At 36.9% G+C, this 22,292-nt stretch overlaps 1 protein-coding gene, 1 long non-coding RNA gene and 1 pseudogene across 8 annotated transcripts in view; 1 reads left to right on the forward strand and 2 right to left on the reverse strand.

The window, feature by feature from the left end:
• The window catches only part of TSGA10 (testis specific 10), a 179,840-nt gene that overhangs the window by 58,918 nt on the left and 98,630 nt on the right, over nucleotides 1-22,292 (reverse strand). The window lies entirely within an intron of this gene.
• On the forward strand, nucleotides 15,085-21,335 carry LOC143661473 (uncharacterized). Its single transcript, XR_013164619.1, has 3 exons — nucleotides 15,085-15,158; nucleotides 15,896-15,939; nucleotides 21,248-21,335. It is a non-coding gene; the product is annotated as an uncharacterized LOC143661473 (long non-coding RNA).
• LOC143661472 (nucleolar RNA helicase 2 pseudogene) lies at nucleotides 17,737-20,362 on the reverse strand (annotated as a pseudogene).

Consider the following 22,292-nt stretch of genomic DNA (forward strand, 5'->3'; position numbering starts at 1 on the left):
GATTTCTCTCCTGGCTTCCCTTTCCAAAGCTCCTGGGGAGGTGTTTTCCTTCTTCATTTCCAAAGGTCGCTGGCTGGTGGACTCTCTGCTTCTTATGGCTATGTTGTTCAGCTCTCTTGGAATTTCCCGCTTTCTCCAAAATGTTTCCTCTTTTATAGGTTTCCAGTAAACTAATCAAGACCCACCCAAATGGGTGCAGACACATCTCCACCTAATCCAGCTCTTAACAACCACTCTTGATCAAGTCACATCTCCAGGGTGATGATCTAATTACAAATTCAAACATACAGTACTGAATAGGGATTAGAAGAAACAGCTGCCTTTACAAAATGGGATTAGGATTAAAACATGGCTTTTTTAGGGTACATACATCCTTTCAAACCAGCACACGTAGTAAGGTAGCTTCTTAAGCTTTACACCCAAAGCACAAACAACAAAAGAAAATATATATATAAATGGGGACTCCTCAAAATTAAATTCTTCTGTGCCGCAAAAGATTTTGTCAAAATGGTGAAAAGGCAGCCAACTGAATGGAAGAAATTATTTGGAAATCATGTATCAGATAAAGGTTCGATATCCTATATACATAAAGAAAACATACAACTCAATAACAAAAGAACAAGCAACCCAATTATAAAATGAGTAAAGATATGAATAGGCATTTTTCCAAAGAGCAAATACAGATGGCTAAAAAGCACAAGAAACGATACACATTTTCACTAGCTATAAGGGAGTTGCAGATCAATACTACAGTGAGATATAACCTCACATCCATAAGAATGGCTACTATGAAAAAAACAGGTAACCAATTCTGGAGAGGATGTGGAGAAACTGGAACACTTATGCACTGCTGGTGGGAATGTATAATGGTACAACTGCTATAGAAGAAAGTTTGGCATTTCCTTAGAAAACTAAATACTGAGTTGCCCTATGACCTGGCGATACCACTACTCAATATATACCCAGAAGAGCTGAAAGCAGTAGCACTAACAGACATTTGCACACTGATGTTCATAGAAGCATTATTCATAATTGCCAATAGATGAAAACAATCCAAGTGCCCATCAACAGATGAATGGATAAACAAAACGTGGTATATACATATAATGGAATATTATGCAGCAGTAAGATTATATGAAGTTCTGAAGCATATGATAACATGGATGAACCTTGAGGACATATGCTGAGTGAAATAAGCCAAATGTGAAAGGATAGATACTGTATGATTTTGTTTTTATGACCTTGGTAAAGCTAAACTCAGAGGCTTATAATATACAATATAGGGGACATAGCTATGCATGGGAGCAAGGATAGGTGAATGGTTAGCTAATCAGATTGAACTTAAATGTAAGAGAATGGATAGAAGTGAAGCCAGTTCATTAGTGGGTCTATAAGTAATATTGCCATATTGAAGGTAAATATGATTGACAGGGGTTGTATAGATCTATGTATCCCTCTGATTAACACTACAAATATAAATAAGTCCTAGCATATGCCACTTTAAAGGTGTGAATCTTGTACAAAGAGTAAATAATATCAGGGCTTAGGAGGAAAACTTCTATTGTTTGCTAAAGGTTCTGTTTAACAGGAAAACATTAACAGTATCACAGCAATACCAGGGGTAAATAATTGGGTGGGGGGTGGGAAGGACAAGAGTTAAGGGGAGGTTTGGATTTTCTACCAGGTGAGAGTGTGTTTATCGGTTATTTTTCTTCTGCGGCAATGAAAATTGTGTAAAATTGACAGTGTGCATGATTATACAACTAAATGAAGGTAATGTGAGCATGGAGTGTTGACTTTGGACACCACATAATGCCCAACGGATGGAAGTGGCTGAAGGATACACTGAGTGAGAAGTAGAATGGTGAAAACTATGATGTATACATATGATTGAACACTGCACAACTACAGAAAGGAACAAAGTCATGAGGCATAAAATGATATGAATGAACCTGGGGGACACTATGTGATGCAAAATAAACCAGAAACAAAACAGCAAATATTGTATGGTTCCTTTTAGAAAATAATTCTAAGAAAATTGAGCCTAGGTTATAAGCTCTTATAACAGTCACATTCAGTCTGGAGCTGTAATTGCTATCTCTAGATTTGAAAGGCTGTGCTATATATGTATAACATGTCATTTCCTTGGAACTTTGGGAAACTGTGTGATAGCTAAGACTCAGAGTAGGAGTTCTGTAGGTCTGAAGGTCAGCATTGTTACATACAACAACTGTTAAAGAAACTGAAAAAAGATATCAGGTTTCAATTAGAGATAAGAATGAAGCTAATTGGGTTGGGACTAAGGTAAATAAGAATACAGGGGTAAGGAGGACATTACCTGTAGTTTAGAACTCACACAAAGAGACCAAGTGAAGAGTGGTTTATTTTCTCTAAAGCTAAATTTTCTGTTACATAATCTAGCTTAATCTGACTAGACAGATCATTAAAAAACCCAAACACATGGATCCCAGAGTGGGAATAAAGGCTTGACACTGTTTCAAGCATTAGGGACTCCCAAGTCAATAGGCCAAGCCCTTGATCTTGAAGCTTGCTTTTGTGTAGCTTATTTATGTAGAAGAGAAGCTAAGATACCCTATACTTATCCTAAGAGTTACTTCCAGAGGACTTCTTTTGTTGCTTAGATGTGGCTTCTCTCTCTCTCTAAGCCCAACTCTGCATGTAAAATCATTACCCTTCCCCCTATGTGGGTCATGACATACAGGCGTGAAATTCTCCCTGGAAACATGGGATATGAATCTCAGGGATGAGCCTGGCCCTGGTCCGTGGAATTGACAATGCCTGCCTGACTAAATGGAGGAAGAGAATTGTAACAAAATAAGTTATAAGTGGCTGAGAGGGTACAAATAGAGTTGGGAGTCTATTCTGGACGCTACGCTTATGCAAGCTGTATATATATATATAGCAATATCTATATTGCTATTTACCATGGTTTGCAAAACCCCAACCAAAACCATTCCTGCCAACCCTAAAGAACACCTAGGACTCTATCTGAGAGTCTACAAAAGTTTCATGGATCATGATTACTTTCCAGAAACCTACAACCTCCAGATGGGTTTCTAAGCCAGATAAGTCTTGAAACCCAGAGAGGCCAGCCTCTCCAGAACATCAACTAGTTCCATCCCCCATCCCATATTATTGACAACCCTTTCCAACATGAAAAAGTTACAATGGGCATAGTCAAAATACTCCTAAAGATTTAGAGCAGCTAGAAGTAAAAACCTAAAATTGTGGAATTGTAACCCATGTCAAAGTCTGAAATATGTTCTACAACTAATTGTGGTGCTGTGCTTGGAAATTTATAGCTTTTTTGTATATATGTTATTACTTACAAAAAAAAGAAGGGAAAAAAGTCAATTGTGATGATAAAAAAAAGTATTTAAGCCCTCTAGCCTCCTATATTCTGGAGCAGCTAGAAGGAAAAATATGAGAGGATTGTATGGTAGCCCATGACAAACTCTGGGATCTATCCTATAACCACTTTTTGAAGAGTACTTTGAAAACTATTGCTTTTTTATTTCTTTGTTTTGTATATATGTTATATTATACAATTTAAAAAGTTAAAAAATACCCCTAAAGATTGGGAGAAAGATCAAAGGAGAAGCAGGAGTTATAATAGAGAAAATAGGGTTTAACAAATGAGCATGGCTGCTGAATCATTATATCAATATTTCTTTTAGTCTCCAGTGTCTTGGAGCAGCTAGAAGTAAAAACCTAAAATTGTGTAATTGTAACCCATACCAATCTCTGAACTCTGTTTACAATGTATTTTGAAATTTATTGTTTTTGTATATGTGTTATATTTCACAATTTAAAACTGTTAAGAAAAATATACACGGAAATGCAAAAGATCTAGAATAGCCAAAATAACTTATAAAGAGAACTACATTCTTTTTCTGATTTGAAGACTTACCAAGTTTCCATTTATCAAGACACTAGCATAAAGATAGAAAAAAAAAAGATTAATGGAACAGAATAGAGGCCAGAAATAGATCCACACATATAGGGCTGGTTGATTTTTGACAATAGGACCTTTTGAAATTGTGTTTTTAGTAAAACACAATTCACTTGTGGCCCAAGTGAATCAGATTTGACCTTCATATCTATTACTAGAGAGTTTTATAAACATAGGAAATCCAGACACAGCCAGAGAAAGAGAGAGGGAAGAGCCAGAAACTGGAAGTCAGCAGAGAGTGGAAGGGAAGACAAAAGGAAAAAGAGACAACCAAATGATGGGAGGCAAAGATGCAAGTCAAAGAACTACATGGACTGCCAGCAGCCAGATCCAGAATACTACAGACTTTGAGGAGAAAGTATTGCCTTGCCAATGCCTTGATACTGAACATTTAGCCTTCAAAACTGTACATAGGCCAATAAATTCTTCTTGTTTAAGACAACCCACTGTGTGGTATTTGTCATAGCAGCCCTGCAAACTAAGAGAGATGCTAAGGCAATTCAATGAGAGAATGGGTAATCTTACCAACAAATAATAACTAAAGGGTAGCCACTCTGATGAAAGAAAACATAGAAATTCTAAATAAATGGAGAAATATTCTTTGTTCATAGATAGAAAGACTCAATAATATTAGGATATCAAGTCTTCCAAACAATCTATAGATCTAATGCAATCCCAATAAAAATGCCAGCCAGTTATTTTGTGGATATCAACTAAATGTTTGTAAAGTTTATGTGGAAAATACAAAACACCCAAAATAGCCAACACAATACAGAAGAACAAAGTCAGAGAGCTTATGCTACCTGATTTTAAGACTCACTACAAAACTATAAGATCAATACAATGTGTTATTGGTGACAGAATAAAAAAATAAAATGAAACACAGTAAGAACCCAGAAATAGGTCCACACACATACAGTAAGTTGTCAGAGGAGCAAAGGCAACTGAATGAAGAGCTAATAGTCTATCCAACAAATGGTTCTGAAACAATTAGACATACACATACAAAAAAAAAAAAGAATCTGACACAGATCTCATAGCTTTCATAAAAATAACTCAAAATGGATCACAGATCTACATGTAAACTGTGAAACTATAGAACTTCAGAAGATATCAGGAGAAAATCCAACAGCTTGGATACATTCCGGGTCTTGGTCCACGTTCTGGTAGGTGTGACCCACTGTAACAGCATCTCTTCAAGATGTTTTTTCAGCTAAGGTGGGGGTCATCTGAATCCGGTCAGGCTTTAATCCAGATTACTGAAGTCATATATAAAAGGGTGAAAATCAGGCAGAGACAGAAAGCCACAGGGGAAGAAATTGAGAGTCAATTGAGTCCAGAGGAGAAAGAAGAAGACATCTCCCTATGCATCACCATATAGCAGAAAAGTCAAGGACTAGGGATACCAGCAGCCAGTCTCAGAATGCCACTGTCTTTGGGGAGAAAGCATTATCTTGCTGATGTCTCTATTTTGGACTACTACCAACCTCAAAACTGTGACCCCAAAAATTCTCATTGTTTAAGCCAACCCATTGTACAGTATTTGTTTTAGCAATTAGAGAACTAAAACACTAGTTGACATGGGGTTTAATGATAATTTTCTAGATACAACACTAAAAGTACAGCCATGAAAGAAAAAAAAATTGATATTAGACTTAACTAAAATTAGAAATGTTTACTCTGTGAAAGACACTGTTAAAAGGTCACAGACATGATTCCTAGGGGTGTAAATCTCCCTGGCAACATGCAACAGAAATCCCAGGATGAGCTGGGACCCAACATCAAGAGACTGAGAAAGTCTTCTTGACCAAAGGGGGGAAGAAAGAAATGAGACAAAGTTTCAGTAGCTGAGAGGTTTCAAATAGAGTCAAGAGGTTATCCTGCAGGTTATTCTTATACATTATATAGATATCCCTTTTTAGTTTATGGTGTATTGGAGTGGCTAGAGGAAAGAACCTGAAACTGCTGAGCTGTGTTCCAGTAGCCTTGATTCTTGAAGACAATTGTATAACAATATAGCTTTTACAATGTGACTGTGTGATTGTGAAAACCTTGTTTCTGATGCTCCTTTTATCCAGTGTATGGATAGATGAGTAAAAAAAAAAATGTATATATCAATAAAAAAAAGACAAGCCATAGACTGGGAGAAAATATTTGCAAAACATGTATCTGATAAAGAATTTGTATTCAAATATACTAAGAACTCTTAAAACTCAACAGTAACACACCACTCAGTCAAGAAATTGGCAAAATATCTGAATGGACACCTCACTGAAGAAGATCTACAGATGGCAAATAGGCATATGAAAAGAAGTTCAATTCCCTAGTTTGTAATTAGGGAATTACAAATTAAAGCAACAATGAAGTGTCACTGGGTACCTAATAGAATGGCAAAAAAAAATTTTTAATGCTGATGAGGATATGGTGCAAAGGAACTCTCTTTCTTTGCTTATAGGAATACAAAATGGTACAGACACTTTGGAAAACAGTTTGGCGGTTTCTTGCAAAGTTATATTTAGGCTTACCATATTATCCAGCAATCACAATCCTAGGTATTTACCCAAATGAATTGAAAACTTATGTCTACCCAAAAACCTGCACATGAATGTTTATAACAACTTTATTAATAAATGCCAAAAATTGGAAGCAACCAAGCTGCCCTTCAACAGGTGAATGGATAGAGAAACAGTAGTACATCCATACAACATATTATTCATTGGTAAAAAGAAATGTGCTCACAAGCCATAAAAAAACACAGAGAAATCTTAAATGCATATTGCTAAGTGAAATAAGCCCGTCTTAAAATGTTACATACTGTATGATTCCAACTATATGACATTCTGGAAAGAAAAAAACACAGAAGCAGTAAAAAGGTCAATTAATCCCAGGGATTCAGAGGAAGGGTGGGAGGATGACAAGTGGAACACTGGTCATTAGTGCAGTGAAACTATTGTGAACCATGTGATACTGTAACGGTGGAAACATGACATTATGCATTTGTTATAGAACACTGAACAGTAAAACACAAAGGAATACTAATGTAAACTATGGCCTTCAGTTAAGAATAACATATCAAAAGTGGTTCATCAATTGTAACCAATGTACCTCACTAATGCATGATGTTATCAGTAGAAGGAACCGAGTATGTGGAGAGGGGGAGTGGACATGAAGAAAGCATATATGGGAATTCTCTGTACTTTCTGTACAAATTTTCTGAAAACCAAAAACTGCTCTAAAAACATAAGCCTATTAAGAAGAAGAAGAAGAACCAGGCACAGAGAAGAAAACATCACATAATTTTTTTAAAAAAGAGAGAAATAGACACCTGAAAAGATGCATGGGAGAAGAAATAGAAATATATTTAAGCAAATAAAACCATGTAGAATCAAGATAACGGAGTTAGAAACAAAACTTTAAAATAACTATATTCACCATATCTAATGAGTTACATAGCAAGAATAAAGATTTCTCATAAGAACTGAATATTAAAAATTACCAAGTGCAAATTATAGAAATGAAAAATGTGAAAACCAATATTAAGAACCCAACAGCAAGACTTCCGGGTCAAGATGGCAGCTTAACAATGTGCACATTTTAGTTTGTCCTCCAGAACAACTACTAAATAACCAGAAACAGTACAGAACAGCACCTGGGGCCACGTCAGTGACCAGACACACAGCGTACCCCAGTCTGAACCAGCTGGACCAGCTGTGAGCACCCCCAGAACCATGAGTTCCCAAAGCTGTGGCAGCCGGTGCCCCTCCTCCACAGGCTGCTTCCCAGAGGGGAAAGGAAAGGACTTTACCAGCAGCAGGGACTGAGCACAATCAAACGCCAATTGTGGAATTAATTAACAAATTCTGACTATTAAAAATAGGCCCCAAACTTAGGTGAACCTGGTCAAAGTGGAGGTTGCTCATTTTTGCCCCGGCGCCAAGGGGGCAGGGCTGACAGAAAAAGGGGAGAAAAAAAAGAAGGAAACAGAGGTTTATGGATGTGTTTCTACAAAGGCATAACTGCCTTTGGATATAGCGGCAGGACTTCTCAGGCTGCAACTGCCCCAGGCATAGGAAGAAGTGAGCTTTTTGGGGGGCTTGTCTAGAGCCTGTGCCTTCCCCAGGGGAGGGGTGTAGCCTAACTCAGGTGGAATCCCTCCCTCAAGGAATTCAGACACCAGGGCTTGGTAATTTGAAGCCATTAAAACCAGCCTACAACCTCTCATCTGTCTCCACCATGCCCCCAGCAGAGAGAGTGTGCCAAAGTTAAAGGTGCCACATCATATTATGCTGGTGGGACCTGCAGGCAGGCAAGCACCACATACTGGGCAGGATAAGAAAAACAGAGCCCAGAGACTTCACAGGAAAGTCTTTCAACCTACTGGGTCTCACCCTCAGGGAAAACCGACTCAGGTGACTCTTTCCTCCTAATAGGAGGCCAGTTTGGTCTGGGAAAATCTGGCTGGGGTCTGTAATATCTAAGTAGACCACCCCCCCCCCAAGTGTGTGTGTGTCAGGGAAAGGCACCACACAAGCAGGGCAAGAAACAAGAAAACAAGAACTGAAACATTCTCCTCTGTTAAACAGAACTTAAGCTAGAGGTCCAGATAAAGCTGAACTGAATGTCAAAGAACAGACAGACAACAAATTCATCCAGCAAGAAAATTCTAGGTAGAAGAAGTGAAAGCAATCTCCAGAATAAACTAATTAAGGTAATTAAATGCCTAGACACAAGCAAAAAATAACAAGTCACACTAGAAAAATTGAAGATATGGCCCAGTCAAAGGAACAAACCAACAATTCAAATGACATACAGGAGCTGAAACAATTAATTCAGAATGTACGAAGAGACATGGAAAACCTCATCAAAAATCAAATTAATGAATTGAGGGAGGATATAAAGAAGGCAAGTAATGAACAAAAAGAAGAAATTGAAAGTCTGAAAAAACAAATCACAGAACTTATGGGAATGAAACGCAAGGTAGAAGAGATGAAAAAAACAATGGAAACCTACAATAGTAGATTTCGAGGGACAGAACAAAGGATTAGTGAACTGGAGGACAGAACATCTGAAATCCAGCAAGAAAAAGAAAAATAGGGGAAAAATGGAAAAATATGAGCAGGGACTCAGGGAATTGAAAGACAATATGAAGCGCACAAATATACGTGTTGTGGGTGTCCCAGAAGGAGAAGAGAAGGGAAAAGGAGGAGAAAAACTAATGGAGGAAATTATCACTGAAAATTTCCCAACTCTTATGAAAGACTTAAAATTACAGATCCAAGAAGTACACCGTACCCCAAAGAGAAAAGATCCAAATAGATGTACTCCAAGACATTTACTAATCAGAATGTCAGGGTCAAAGGGAAAGAGAGGATCTTGAAAGCAGCAAGGGAAAAGCAATCCATCACATACAAGGGAAGCCCAATAAGACTATGTGCAGATCTCTCAGCAGAAACCATGGAGGCGAGAAGACAGTGGGATGACATATTTAAATTATTAAAAGAGAAAAACTGCCAACCAAGAATTCTATATCCAGCAAAATTTTCCTTCAAAAATGAGGGAGAAATTAAAACATTTTCAGACAAAAAAATCACTGAGAGAATTTGTGACCAAGAGACCAGCTCTTCAAGAAATACTAAAGGGAGAACTAGAGACAGATAGGTGTGGAGAAGAATGTAGAAAGGAAGACTTTCTACAGAATGTAGAAAGGAAGAACAAAAGAATGTCATTACTGCAGTGTGCTGAAAATAGATAGTAATTAATATTTTAAAATTTCAACTAATGTGTGAGACTAAATTAAAAAATGCTTATTTGGTACAAATTTATACTTTGACTAGTGCATCTCCTCATATAACTTATGCAGATAGTTGAACACCTTAAGTACATAAGTAAAGGTAAAAAGAAGGAAAATTAGATATAACATATAAAATCCAGAAGGCAAAATAATAGAAGAAAGTACTACCCATGCAGTAATAACACTGAATGTTGATGGATTAAACTCTCCAATCAAAACACATAGTCTGGCAGAATGGATTAAAAAACAGGACCCATCTATATGCTGTCTCTACTCAAAGGACATGAGGCCAAGGACACAAATGGACACTTACACACCAATGTTTATAGCAGCATTATTAACATTTACCAAGAGATGGAAACACCCAAAATGTCCATCAACAGACAGTTGGCTAAACTGACTGTAGCATTTAATAAGATGGAATATTATGCAGCTGTAAGACAGAATAAAGTTATGAAGTATGTAACAACATGAATGGACCTTAAGGACATTATGCTGAGTGTGATTAGCCAGAAACAAAAGGACAAATACTGTATGGTCTCACTGATATGAACTGACATTAGTGAATAAACTTGGAATATTTCCTTGGTAACAGAGACCATCAGGAGATAGAAATAGGGTAAGATATTGGGTAATTGGAGCTGAAGGAATACAGATTGTGCAACAGGACTGAATATAAAAACTCAGAAATGGAGGACAAAATTACCTAACTGTAATATAATTATGTTAAAACACTGAATGAAGCTGCATATGAGAATGATAGAGGGAGGAGGGCTGGGGCATAAATGAAGTAACAAAGAAAGATAGACAATAAAGATTGAGATGGTATAATCTAGGAATGCCTAGAGTGTATAATGATAGTGACTAAATGTACAAATTTAAAAAATGTTTTTGCATGAGGAAGAACAAAAGAATGTCATTACTGCAGTGTGCTGAAAATAGATAGTAATTAATATTTTAAAATTTCAACTAATGTGTGAGACTAAATTAAAAAATGCTTATTTGGTACAAATTTATACTTTGACTAGTGCATCTCCTCATATAACTTATGTAGATAGCTGAACACCTTAAGTACATAGAACTTTGTATAGGACATGAGATTTTGTTGGTTTGTCCAGGTGATGCCCTGATGAATCCCAGAGTGATTTGATCAGTGAGTGGAAAAGTATTTGCAAAGTTCCCTTCGGGGAATGGTGAGAATGGGGGAAAACTCAACTTCCCCAAGTTGAATTCTTGATATTCTCACAAGCAGTGTGGGCAACCAAAGCTATAGTTTGAGCCCCCAGTCTTGGGGTTGGTTCATATGAAACTTAACCCCACAGGGGATAGGTCAAGCCTACTTAAAATTAGGCCTAAAGTCACCTCCAAGAGAACCTCTTTTGTTGCTCAGATGTGGCCTCTCTCTCCAGCCAACACAGCAAGCAAACTCACCACCCTCCCCTGTCTACATGGGACATGACTCCCAGGGGTGTGGACCTTCCTGGCAACATGGGACAGAAATCCCAGAATGAGCTGAGATTCAGCATCAAGGGATTGAGAAAAGCTCTAGAATGAGCTGAGACCCAGCATCAAGGGATTGAGAAAACCTTCTCGACCAAAAGGGGGAAGAGTGAAATGAGACAAAGTGTCAATGGCTGAGAGATTCCAAACAGAGTCGAGAGGTTATCCTGGAGGTTATTCTTATGCATTAAGTAGATATCACCTTGTTAACAAAGATGTAATAGAGAGGCTGGAGGGAACTGCCTGAAAACACAGAGCTGTGTTCCAGTAGCCATGTTTCTTGAAGATGATTGTATAATGATAGAGCTTTTGCAATGTGACTGTGTGATTGTGAAAACCTTGTGTCTGATGCTCCTTTTATCTACCTTGTCAACAGATGAGTAGAATGTATGGAATAAAAATAAATAATAGGGGGAACAAATGTTAAAATAAATTTAGTTTGAAATGCTAGTGATCAATGAAAGGGAGGGGTAAGGGGAATGATATGTAAAATTTTTTTTTCTGTTTGCTTTATTTTTCTGAATTAATGCTAATGTTCTGGGAAATGATCATGATGATGAATATGAAACTATGTGATGATATTGTGAATTGCTGCATGTATGTGTTGGGAATGTTTGTGTTTCTTGTAATTTTTTTTAATTAATAAAAAAAATTTTTTAATGAACCCAACAGCAGATTAAACACAGCTGAAGAGAAAATTAGTCAACTAGAAGAAAGAGAAGAAAAAAACATTCAGAATAAAGCATGGAAGGGTAAAAGGATAAAAATATAAATGTGGGTAAGAGATACAGGAGATACAGCAAGAAAGTCAATAATTCATTTATTTGAAGTTTCAAAAGGAAAGTAGAGAAAGAAGGGCAAGAATAATACTTGAAGAGAAAATAGGTGAGAGTTTTCCAAAATTGTTGAAGATGTCAAACAATAGATTCAAAACTCCTTACAAATCCAAGGATAAATAAAAAAGAAAAAAACATACTTTGGAACATACAATGAATGAAACACAAAGATAAAGAGAACATCTTAAAAGTAGTCAGAAAAAAAAATACAAGTCCTATTACTTGGAGTGAAATTGACTGATAAGGAAGTGGCTGTGAATGCTCTGGCCTTGGGCATTCCTAAGGCTGTCCTGGAAGCTTTGAGGGGGATACTGCTGCCCACTAGGGTCAGGGAACAATGAGGCATGGAGCTGATCCTGCTTGTGGTGAGAGATCTGTCCTGGATCATGGAAGCCAAAACCCTGTGTACCACACATGGCTGTGGCAAAATGCTGACCAACAACCCCACATTCAGCATGCATCTGCAGGATGGTATAGCAAATCTAACAATTTGAAAATGTAGAGGAATTATACTGCAGTCCAATTAAAGAAGGCCCCCCAAACCCTGAATGTATGTTGTCTTAGCTTTTTTTCTCATAAAATAGCACTTTACAAAATGTATGCTACAATAAGAAGCATAAATGTAATAAATACATCAATTTATATGTTACTGAAGAAGTCTTGAAAAGACAAAGAGATGATTGTGGCAAACCTAAAAATGTACACTGTGGCTATCCTTGTGCTGTTAAACTATATTAGGGCCACACATTATGGGTCCATCTAAAAAAAATAAAATGAAATGAAAAACTCCAAACATAATCAGAAGTTGTCAAAACAGACTATTAAATCACTAATCAATAACCCAATCCTTAAAACAAGCATTCAAGAATTAGATACTTCAGAAATAAATGTGGTAGTTTCTTTCACAGATACTTGCAATTCAAATATAAGAAAACAGACTTTTACAGTAATTCCTCTAAAGATACATTTAGAGGTTTATTTACCAAAGGATGAAGGGGCTTTGGTTAAACTATCTAATATGTAGTTTACTCCTATGCCATTGTGGGTTCAACAACCAACTCCTCTGTCCAGCCTTTGTAGTTAAAAAGAAAAGAAAAGAAAAGAAAAGGTTACTGCCATGGGAGCTGTTCATTTAATTCTTTTGTTAATAGCAGCAATGATCCCTGGCTTACTTTCAAACACTTTCTGTCTTAAGGAGAGTCCAGCTCTTTCAAAAATTGAAAATCCTAATGCTATTGAGTCAATCAGTACAGGTGTGCAAGTGGACATGGATAAGAGTCCACCTGATAGTTCACAAAAATTAGGAAAAACAGTCAAAAGAATAATATTTCTTCTTTCCTTATAGATATGTCTTTCACTTTACAAAACTTTAGACCCTTTGCACAACGAGGTTTCCTGCATTTCTCTATATGGACTTATTCCCAAACTGATTAGCTATTTAGTTCTCAAGTTGTATTTTTCATTAGTGTGCACATGCAAATATTTTTGCCCAGTTTCTAGGGAAACTTTACTAGAATCTACTTGAACCGATGCTCTTACAGATACTAGTTTCCAGTCAGGTGGAATCTCAAGAGAAACTTAAACCAGTGAAATGGAGAATTATACAGATGACAGAGGACTAAGAAACCTAGCTGTAATGTGTGATTATGGGATTTTATAATTTTCATTCATCATCCAGTGTTTTAACAGATAATATCAAAAGCAATATTTTACTAGCAGAGACTGTAACTCATGGCATTGTTACCTCAGAAATGACTCTAAGACTTTAAATTTAAGATTAAATAAACTTCTGTGCATAGAATAGCATGTTTCCTTCACAAACATAAGAGACAATCCAACCCAAATGATAGATTTTTAAGGTGATTTTGGAAAATATCTTGTAATAAATATATCAGGTAATCTGTAGGCTAGACATCAGACCACGATGATCCTCTAAAATCTGACACTAATATGGGAAGTGACACACAATTTCCTTACGGTCCAGCCCAAATCGATTTTGATATTGAAAACATCTTTTTAGCCACAAATTCCCAAACTAAAACTGAGCCAGTCTTAGAGTCACTGGATATATAAACCCAAATTAACTTTTTACTTACAGATAGTTTTGCTCAATCCTTCAATTGTATGGGAAATTCTAACTTCTTTAGTCTAGATCATTTTGGTACACAGATACAGACAGACAAAGCTTTTTTTTTTAAATCTGTCTTTGGGATGTATTTTGAAAATACTCCGGATTTTCAACAAGGATTGATTCATCTGACAAAGAAATCCAAACAGAGGAACTCCTGCTGGTAAAATACAGCTGTTTAGCTATGGCCTCTCTAAACTAACTCTGCAGGTGAATTCACTGCCCGCCCCCTACTTAGGGCATGACTCCCAGGGTGTAATCTCCCTGTCATCGTGGAACATGACTCCTGGGGATGACCCTGGCCCTGGCATCATGGGAGTGAGAAAGCCTTCTTGACCAAAAGGGAGAAGATAAACGAAACAAAGTTTCAGTGATTGGGAGATTTCAAATAGAGTCAAGAGGACTTTCTGAGGGTTATTTTTTATGCAGTATAAATACCCCTTTTCAGTTTTTGGTGTATTAGAGTATAAAAGGGAAATACCTGAAACTGTTGAACTGTAATCCAATAGCCTTGATTCTTGAAGATGACTGAATAATAATAGAGCTTTTAGGGTGGGAATGTGTGAGTGTGAAAACCTTGTGACTGACACTCTCTTTATCCAGCTTATGGACATATGAGTAAGAAAAAAAAGACAAAAATAAATAAATAAACAATAGGGGGGTATGGAAGGTATGGGATGGTTTGGATGTTCTTTTTTTACTTTTCTTTTTATTCTTATTCTTATTTTTATTGTTTTTAGAGAAATGAAAATGTTTAAAAATCGACTGTAATAATGAACGCACAACTTTATTTTTTTAATTTATTTAGTACTAATATATATATATTTTTTCTTTTTTCTTTTTTTTTTGCATGGGCAGGCACCAGAAATTGAACCCAGGTCTCCGGCATGGCAGAGAACTCTTCCTGCTGAGCCACCATGGCCCACCCAAGTAGTAATATTTTTATTATGACATAAAGCAGTTTTTTATACATTAACTCAATTTTATGGTAAAAACATTTTATGTATAACTGTAGAGAAATCACTGTACAGATAGCCTCCAAGTTAAAAATGGATTGTATTTTAAATATCAACAACCAATTGTTGCGATGTGCTTTGAAATTTATTGCTTTTTTGTATATATGTCATTTTTCACAAAAAAGAAAAAAGTATATTGTGATGATAAATGCACAGCTATAGGATGATATTGTGAACCTTTGATTGTACACTTTGGATGATTACATGGTGTGTGACTATATAATATATATCAGTAAAAAATAAAATAACAGAAATAAATAAGTCATTCAGAGAAAAAAGTCTGAATTACATGAATAAAGAATAAAGGCATAACTTATTCTAAAAAAAAAGATATATTCATTTTGATTATTAACTCTTTGAATACCTAACTATTAATATATGCAAAAACTTTTCTTTGAAAATGTATTCATTAAAACAATCACTAAATCTAAAAAAAAAAAAATTCCATTGAGTTGTTTGATAAGTAAATTGGAAAGTATTTGCTCTGTAGAAAATAGCAAAAATAACATTTCCCAGGCTAGCCCAACAAGCCCATTTAAGCAATACTAATTGAATTATACATTTCTAAATATGGTTTGAGTTCTGGGATATAGAACAAACTTTACTTATTCCCTTTTATTCTTAATTTATCTGATTTTTTTTTTTCTTTAGGATAAACCACATGAAGGTTTTAGCTGTCCCTTCCAAGAGAACAGGTACTATATCCTTTTGGCAAGGTACCCATCCCTCTCCAAATCATGACATATTCTGGTTGTCATTAAAGCATGCCCAATATTTGGGTAAAAACAGAATCTAATAAGTTACAATCCACAAGACACATACATATGGATGGGACCAATCCCTTTCTCTAAATTCCTGTGGTTTGACTGGGAGATCATGAAGAATAGGGGTAGAAGTGATAAAATTGTCAAGCGGACCAAGAAATAAAACCGAGAAAAGAGTGCAAGAAACATCTAGTCAGGATCCAAGGATAAAACTCAAGTTCAAATAGAAAAAGGATCCTGCCTCAAGAATCAACAGTCAAGTTGGCTCTCAGAGCCCTTCATTGTAAGGCAGTAAGTATGAAGCAGTTAGATATAAAGACCTAAATGAGTGAGTTGTTTTTTATTTGTTCAAAATAATTAAATGAAAATGATAGCAACTATATATTTTTACTTTTATTTATTTATTTATTTTGCATGGGCAGGCACCGGGAATTGAACTCGGGTCTCTGGCATGGTAGGCGAGAATTCTGCCATTGAGCCACCACTGCACTGCCCGCAACTATGTATTTTTAATTCTCCTATTATAGCTTGTTCCCTGAGATTTCCCCACTACAGAAGACTTAAGAATTAGAGGAGAAGACAGTGGTGTTCCTGGGCCATGAATCAGAAAGATTCCCAGAGAAATAATACCTGAGAACCTGGCAGAGTATTATTTGGTCAGGAGCCATGTGAAGTGTTTTAGTTCACTCAACTTAGACAAAACCATATGGTTTATCTTAAAAGGATGCCTCTAAAACTTGCAATGCAAATCTGTGTGTCCTCCTCCCTTAATTCCTTCTTGGTAAATAATGATGTAAATCTTTCAATAGGAAGAAATGAATTACAGCACCATTGCAGCACCATCTATCCAGCCTCCTTCCTATGAAAAAAGTTATAGAGTCATCTTATACATTTGACATTCCTCAAGGATACTTGCTTCCTATGAAAATTTTCTTCTTTATATTTATCACATTATATAATACGTGTATATCTGTGAAGTAAGAATTCACTGATAAAAATTACCTTATACCAAGAAGCTAAAAATTATTAAAATGTACATACAAACTATGACTAATCTATGTATTGTTTCCTGTTGAAAGATTCTCCAAATCTAGAGCACACACTGGCATAAACTGTATTACAATCCTGCTAAATCTGAAATCTTGCTTCAAAACAATAATCAGAAGACATGTTATAGGACCATATGAGTAACTGTTTAGTAGGTGGCCCAGGAATGCCAATTACAAAACCAAAATTTTGCTCAGTGGTTCTTCATATTGTTGCAAATTCCTTTAGGTATTTACTTTAGGGAAGGATATTATCAAGAGACCTTTTGAATATAAAGACAGTTCAATTTACAAAGTACAGGCAGATATATGGTTGATTTTATCTTGTAATCTACAGATAATCTATCAGAATAAAAATGTAAAGAATGCATACACCTTTTTAGGTGTATCAGGAAAGCCTGATACAGGAGTAACAATAATGTTACAACTGATAATGACCAGAAGAAATAATTTACATAAAGCTTATTTTCCTGAGAGAGATGGGGACTGGATTAGTTGTCTAAAGGAAATACAATGTGCTTTTTCTTTTTTCGGGGGTGGGGGTGGGGTGGGGGAATAATGCATGGGCCAGGAATCAAACCCAGGTGTCCCACATGGCAGGCGAGCATTCTACCACTGAACCATCCATGCTCCTGTCCATAATGTACTTTTAACTTTGTATCAAAAATAAAGTTCAGTTCCATGTTGTCAAACATAAATCTGTTTTTGCAATATAAATCCTCTACTTCAAATCAGTGACCAAATGCTTTACTCTGCTTCTGGCCTCTGTTTTGGAATCTGTTATTTCTGTTGCTACCTCCTGATTGTTGTCCTCTGAAACTTCTGTTTCCTTCTCTCTGTCCCCTGAAACCTCAATTGCCTTCCTGCTATTCCTGAAACCTCAATATCCTTCCTGTGGTTTTTCCAGCTCTCGTTGCTGGGTGGCCACAGAGAGCTGCCAATACTGTGAATCCGTCCATTTTTCCTGTATTTCTGATACTGCCGCAGTGGGGACATCAAAGCAAACACTCAGCGTTCCTTTAAGAAAGACCATTCTCTTCACTTTGGAATCAATATCCTTGCCCAGCCACTCTTTAAGCTCTTTCCAAGCATAGCTAATGTTTGGCATTTCAACTGAGCACTGCAAGATCATAATCACAAAGTCTACATCTGAGTTGATCAAGGAGCGCTGTTCTACCAATGTTACCTGTGATACGGGCCAGTGCTGCTGCCAGAGCTTCCACAGCTCTCTTCTCTATCAGTTTCTCAGCTGACTGCCTGAAATGACTAATGGCAGTGGGAGGCACAGAATACAAATACCTAATGGCATCTCAGCTGGAAGCTTTTGTTATTTCTGTTGCAGAAGGTACATCTATTCATTTAAATTTAATTCCTGCTTTTTGCTCCACTTGTGTTGATAATCCTCCTTGTGTTGATAAAAGCAGATGCAAATTTCTGTCCTTCCAGCTCTACCTGTTCACCCGGACAATTAATATAGGATTCTACATCCTTTGGTGGAGAGCTTTGTACAACCAGTTCAACCTCACGGAATTCTAACCCATGAACAGTGAAACTGGTTGCCACCAGAACTCCAAATCACCATTTCTAAAGCCCTTCAGGGTGATTTCCCTTTGCTTCTGTGGAATATCTCCATGTAATGACAGGGCATCCTTCTTTATGGAAGCATTCTGTGACAGCTCCTGGGTGTCTTCCTTGGTTTCACAGAAGATGATAGTGCGTCCATGATGACCACTATATACCCAGATCATATTCTAATGACTGCTGCCCTGTAAGTCCAGTGGCATTTGATAGCCAGATGCTCCACAGTTATTGCAGTATTCTGAGTCTTTTTACCAATCATGTCCCATTTGTCCACATGTAGATTTCATGTATTTCTTAGCAACATTATACACCCAATGAGGGCAAGTTGCAGAAAAAAGCAATGTTTGGGGACTGTCTTCTGAGTTTTTCTTATATGCCACACTTAAAATTTCTTCCACTTGATCACCAAAACCCATATCCAACATCTGATCAACTTCATCCAGGACAATATACTTAAGCTTGGTAAGATCTTGCTTGCCATCTGTAGGTGATCTTTCATACGACCTGGTGTCCCAACCAGAATATCAATCCCATTCCTCTTGCGTTCAATTTGACCTCCATAGGAAGTTCCACCTTAAAAACAAGGCACTGCTGACTACTTTGTGATATCACTGAAGTCTCTGCTGGCTTGATTTGCCAACTCCCTTGTAGGTGCAAGACCCAGTACCTGAGGGGAATGGCTTCTCCTCCTGTCTTGCAGTTCTCCCTGAAGTTTCTCAGTCAATGGGGATGGCAAAGGAGGATGTTTTCCCAGTTCCTATCCTTGCCTGTGCAATTAAATCCTTTCCACTATCGACATGGTGAAAAGTCTTCGCTGTATAAGAAACAGAAAGGTCACCCATCAGGCTTCAAGGAGTTTAACAGTCACTCATATGGGAAAATTAGAGAAAGTGCCTTCTTTTTGTTTCACAGGTATTGTTCTCATTGTTATTTTCTTTACATGCAGCTTCATTGGAGTCAGGTTCAGAATGGGGAAATCCATTCAGCTTGGAGCTTTTCTCCTCAATTTCTCCATTCATTTCCTTTTCTTTATTTATCCTCTTGGGTTTAGGAACACCTATTTCTTCTTCAGAAGTTTCCTCACTTACTGTTTTTTTGTGGTTTTTTTTTATTTTATTTTAGGAGAAACAATATTGTTTTCAAAGGCCTCCTTTTTCTTTTTCCCATTTTTAGTTTTAGGAGAAATAATGTCTTCTTCAGATAGCTCCTCTTTTTTTAATCTTTGTAGATTTAGGAGAATTCATATCAACTTCAGAAGGTCCTGCCTTCTTAAATTTTTTAACTTTGGGGGAAATAGTCTCTTCCATTTCTTCTGCTGAACCTTTAGTCATATTAGATTTTGTCTTCTCTCTTTTATATTTTTTTCAGTTTGCTTTCTTTGTCTCCTTTTTCCCCATGGCCTTATCCAATTCCAAGCCAACATCACTAAGAAGTTTTCCCAGCCTCACTTAACGGAACCTGCGTAGACCGACCAGACTCGGCAACCATGTGGAGAAGAAAAAAAGCGAATGCACAGCTTTATGATGATACTGCGAAGCACTGATTGTACACTTAAGATGACTATATCTCAATTTAAAAAATCACTGAAGGAAAAAAAAGAAAATACACCTGTTTAGAAAGTAAAGTTCATTTGAATAGTACAGAGGCACAGAATATGTGTACTGGGTTTGAAACTCTAGGAATTTTGTTCTTCACCAGCAGTGAAAGTCAAACAATAATGGATGTATTTCTTTTGGCTGATTTGACCTGGAACACTTTGGAACCTCAGTTCAGATATATAGAAATTCAGACAGCTAAACTGTGCTCAGGACCCAATTTCAAATTAGTGGAATTTACACATGGAACAAAATTTATTGTTTTCTTGTCAATTGACAAAATGGGAAACAGGGACTATAATGTTTTAACTATATTGATTGCAGTTGAGTTATGTGGTTCCTTAGAAAGTTTCTTTGTGGTTCTTTGCCTTCTATGTATATAAATATGAAGCCTTTGATAAATGTGAGTGTTTCATAGACTATAAGATGTTGATCTATTAAAAAATAGGCTCAGAGCTGATTTCTCAACAAAAAGAATGGAAATCAGAGCACAGAAGGATACAATCAAGTATAAAAATAATTCCCCATGACTCTCAGGGGTATAAATCTGCCTGGGACTTGGCATCTTGGGATTGAGAAACAGCCTTCTTGACCAAAAGGGTGAAGAGAGAAATGAGACAAAATAAAGTTTCAGTGGCTGAGAGAATTCAGAGTTGAGAGGTTATCCTGGAGGTTATTCTTACGCATTATATAGATATCCCTTTTTAGTTTATGGCACATTGGAGTGGCTAGAGAGAAGGACCTGAAACTGTTGAGCTATGTTCAGTAGCCATGTTTCTTGACGACTGGACTGTATAATTATATAGCTTTTACAACGTGTGAAAACCTTGTGTCTGATGCTCCTTTTATCCAGGCTATGGACGGATGACTAAAAAATAAGGATAAATAAATAAATAATAGTGGGGGGAAGAGATTTAAAAAATTGGGTAGATTGAAATACTAGTAGTCAATGAGAGGGAGGGGTACAAAGTATGGGATGTATGAGTTTATTCTTTTTTCATTTTATTTATTTTTTAGGAGCAATGCAAATGTTCTAAAAATGACCATAGTGATGACTACCCAACTATGTGTTGATGCTATGAGCCACTGATTGTATACTCTGTCTGGACTGCACATGTGTGAAGATTTCTCAATAAGAATATCTAAAATAAAATAATTCCTAACCTTTAGAATTCTATATCTAGCAAAAATATCCTTCAATATCAGCAAGTTTGCAATGAGTGATAAATGCTCATATTTTGGATACATCTTGAAGACAGGACCAACTGAATTGAATGTGAACATATAGATAAAAGAGAAATCAAGGATCACTTGATTTTGGGCCAAGCAATTATAAGAATGTACTTTCCATTTACTCAGATGGAAAAGATTGAAAGAGAGCAGATTCGGTGGGGAGAAGGAATAGATGGCAGAAACTCAGGTTTGAAATGTTAACTGTGAGATATCTATTAGACATCCTAGTGGAGATGACAAGGTGGTGGCTGGACATTTGACCTGGAAGAGGTCCAGGCTAGAAATATAAATTTGAGGATCAAGAGTAAACACCTGACAGGCTGGACCGGTGCCCCTCCTATGCAATGACTAAGGGATGTTCGGGTGCTCCTGGGAGTGGAAATGGTCTGGCTTCCAGAAAGACAAGTTGAAAACCCAACTACAAGGGCTTCCCTTACCAGTGGATTATAAAATACACTGCCAGTCTCTTGTCTTCTATTCAGCATGTTTTTCTGGTATTCAGGTGAAAGAACTGGAGAAGCATGCCTCAGGGTAGACCTTTGAGCTGAAATTCAGCCCTTGGTCAAAATAATCTGCCCCAGAATTCCCCCATTCCCCTCCAAAGAAGGATCTTTCCCTGAAGGAAATTCAGAAGTTACATGCTGAGAAGAAAGACACAAGTTCCATGAAACTGAGGTCTTGAAGCAGCTTGTTGAAAAATGAGAGCACAAAAAAGAAGTGCTTCAAAAAGCAATGGAAGGAGACAGGAAGAAACAAGCTGCCTGCAGACTGGCTGGATGTGTGAGCAGTAGGAAGCCCACCTATGGGCACAGTTTCTGAACTGAGGGCT

This window comes from Tamandua tetradactyla, chromosome 17 (genome assembly GCF_023851605.1).
Source record: "Tamandua tetradactyla isolate mTamTet1 chromosome 17, mTamTet1.pri, whole genome shotgun sequence".
NCBI classification, from domain to species: Eukaryota; Metazoa; Chordata; class Mammalia; order Pilosa; family Myrmecophagidae; genus Tamandua; species Tamandua tetradactyla.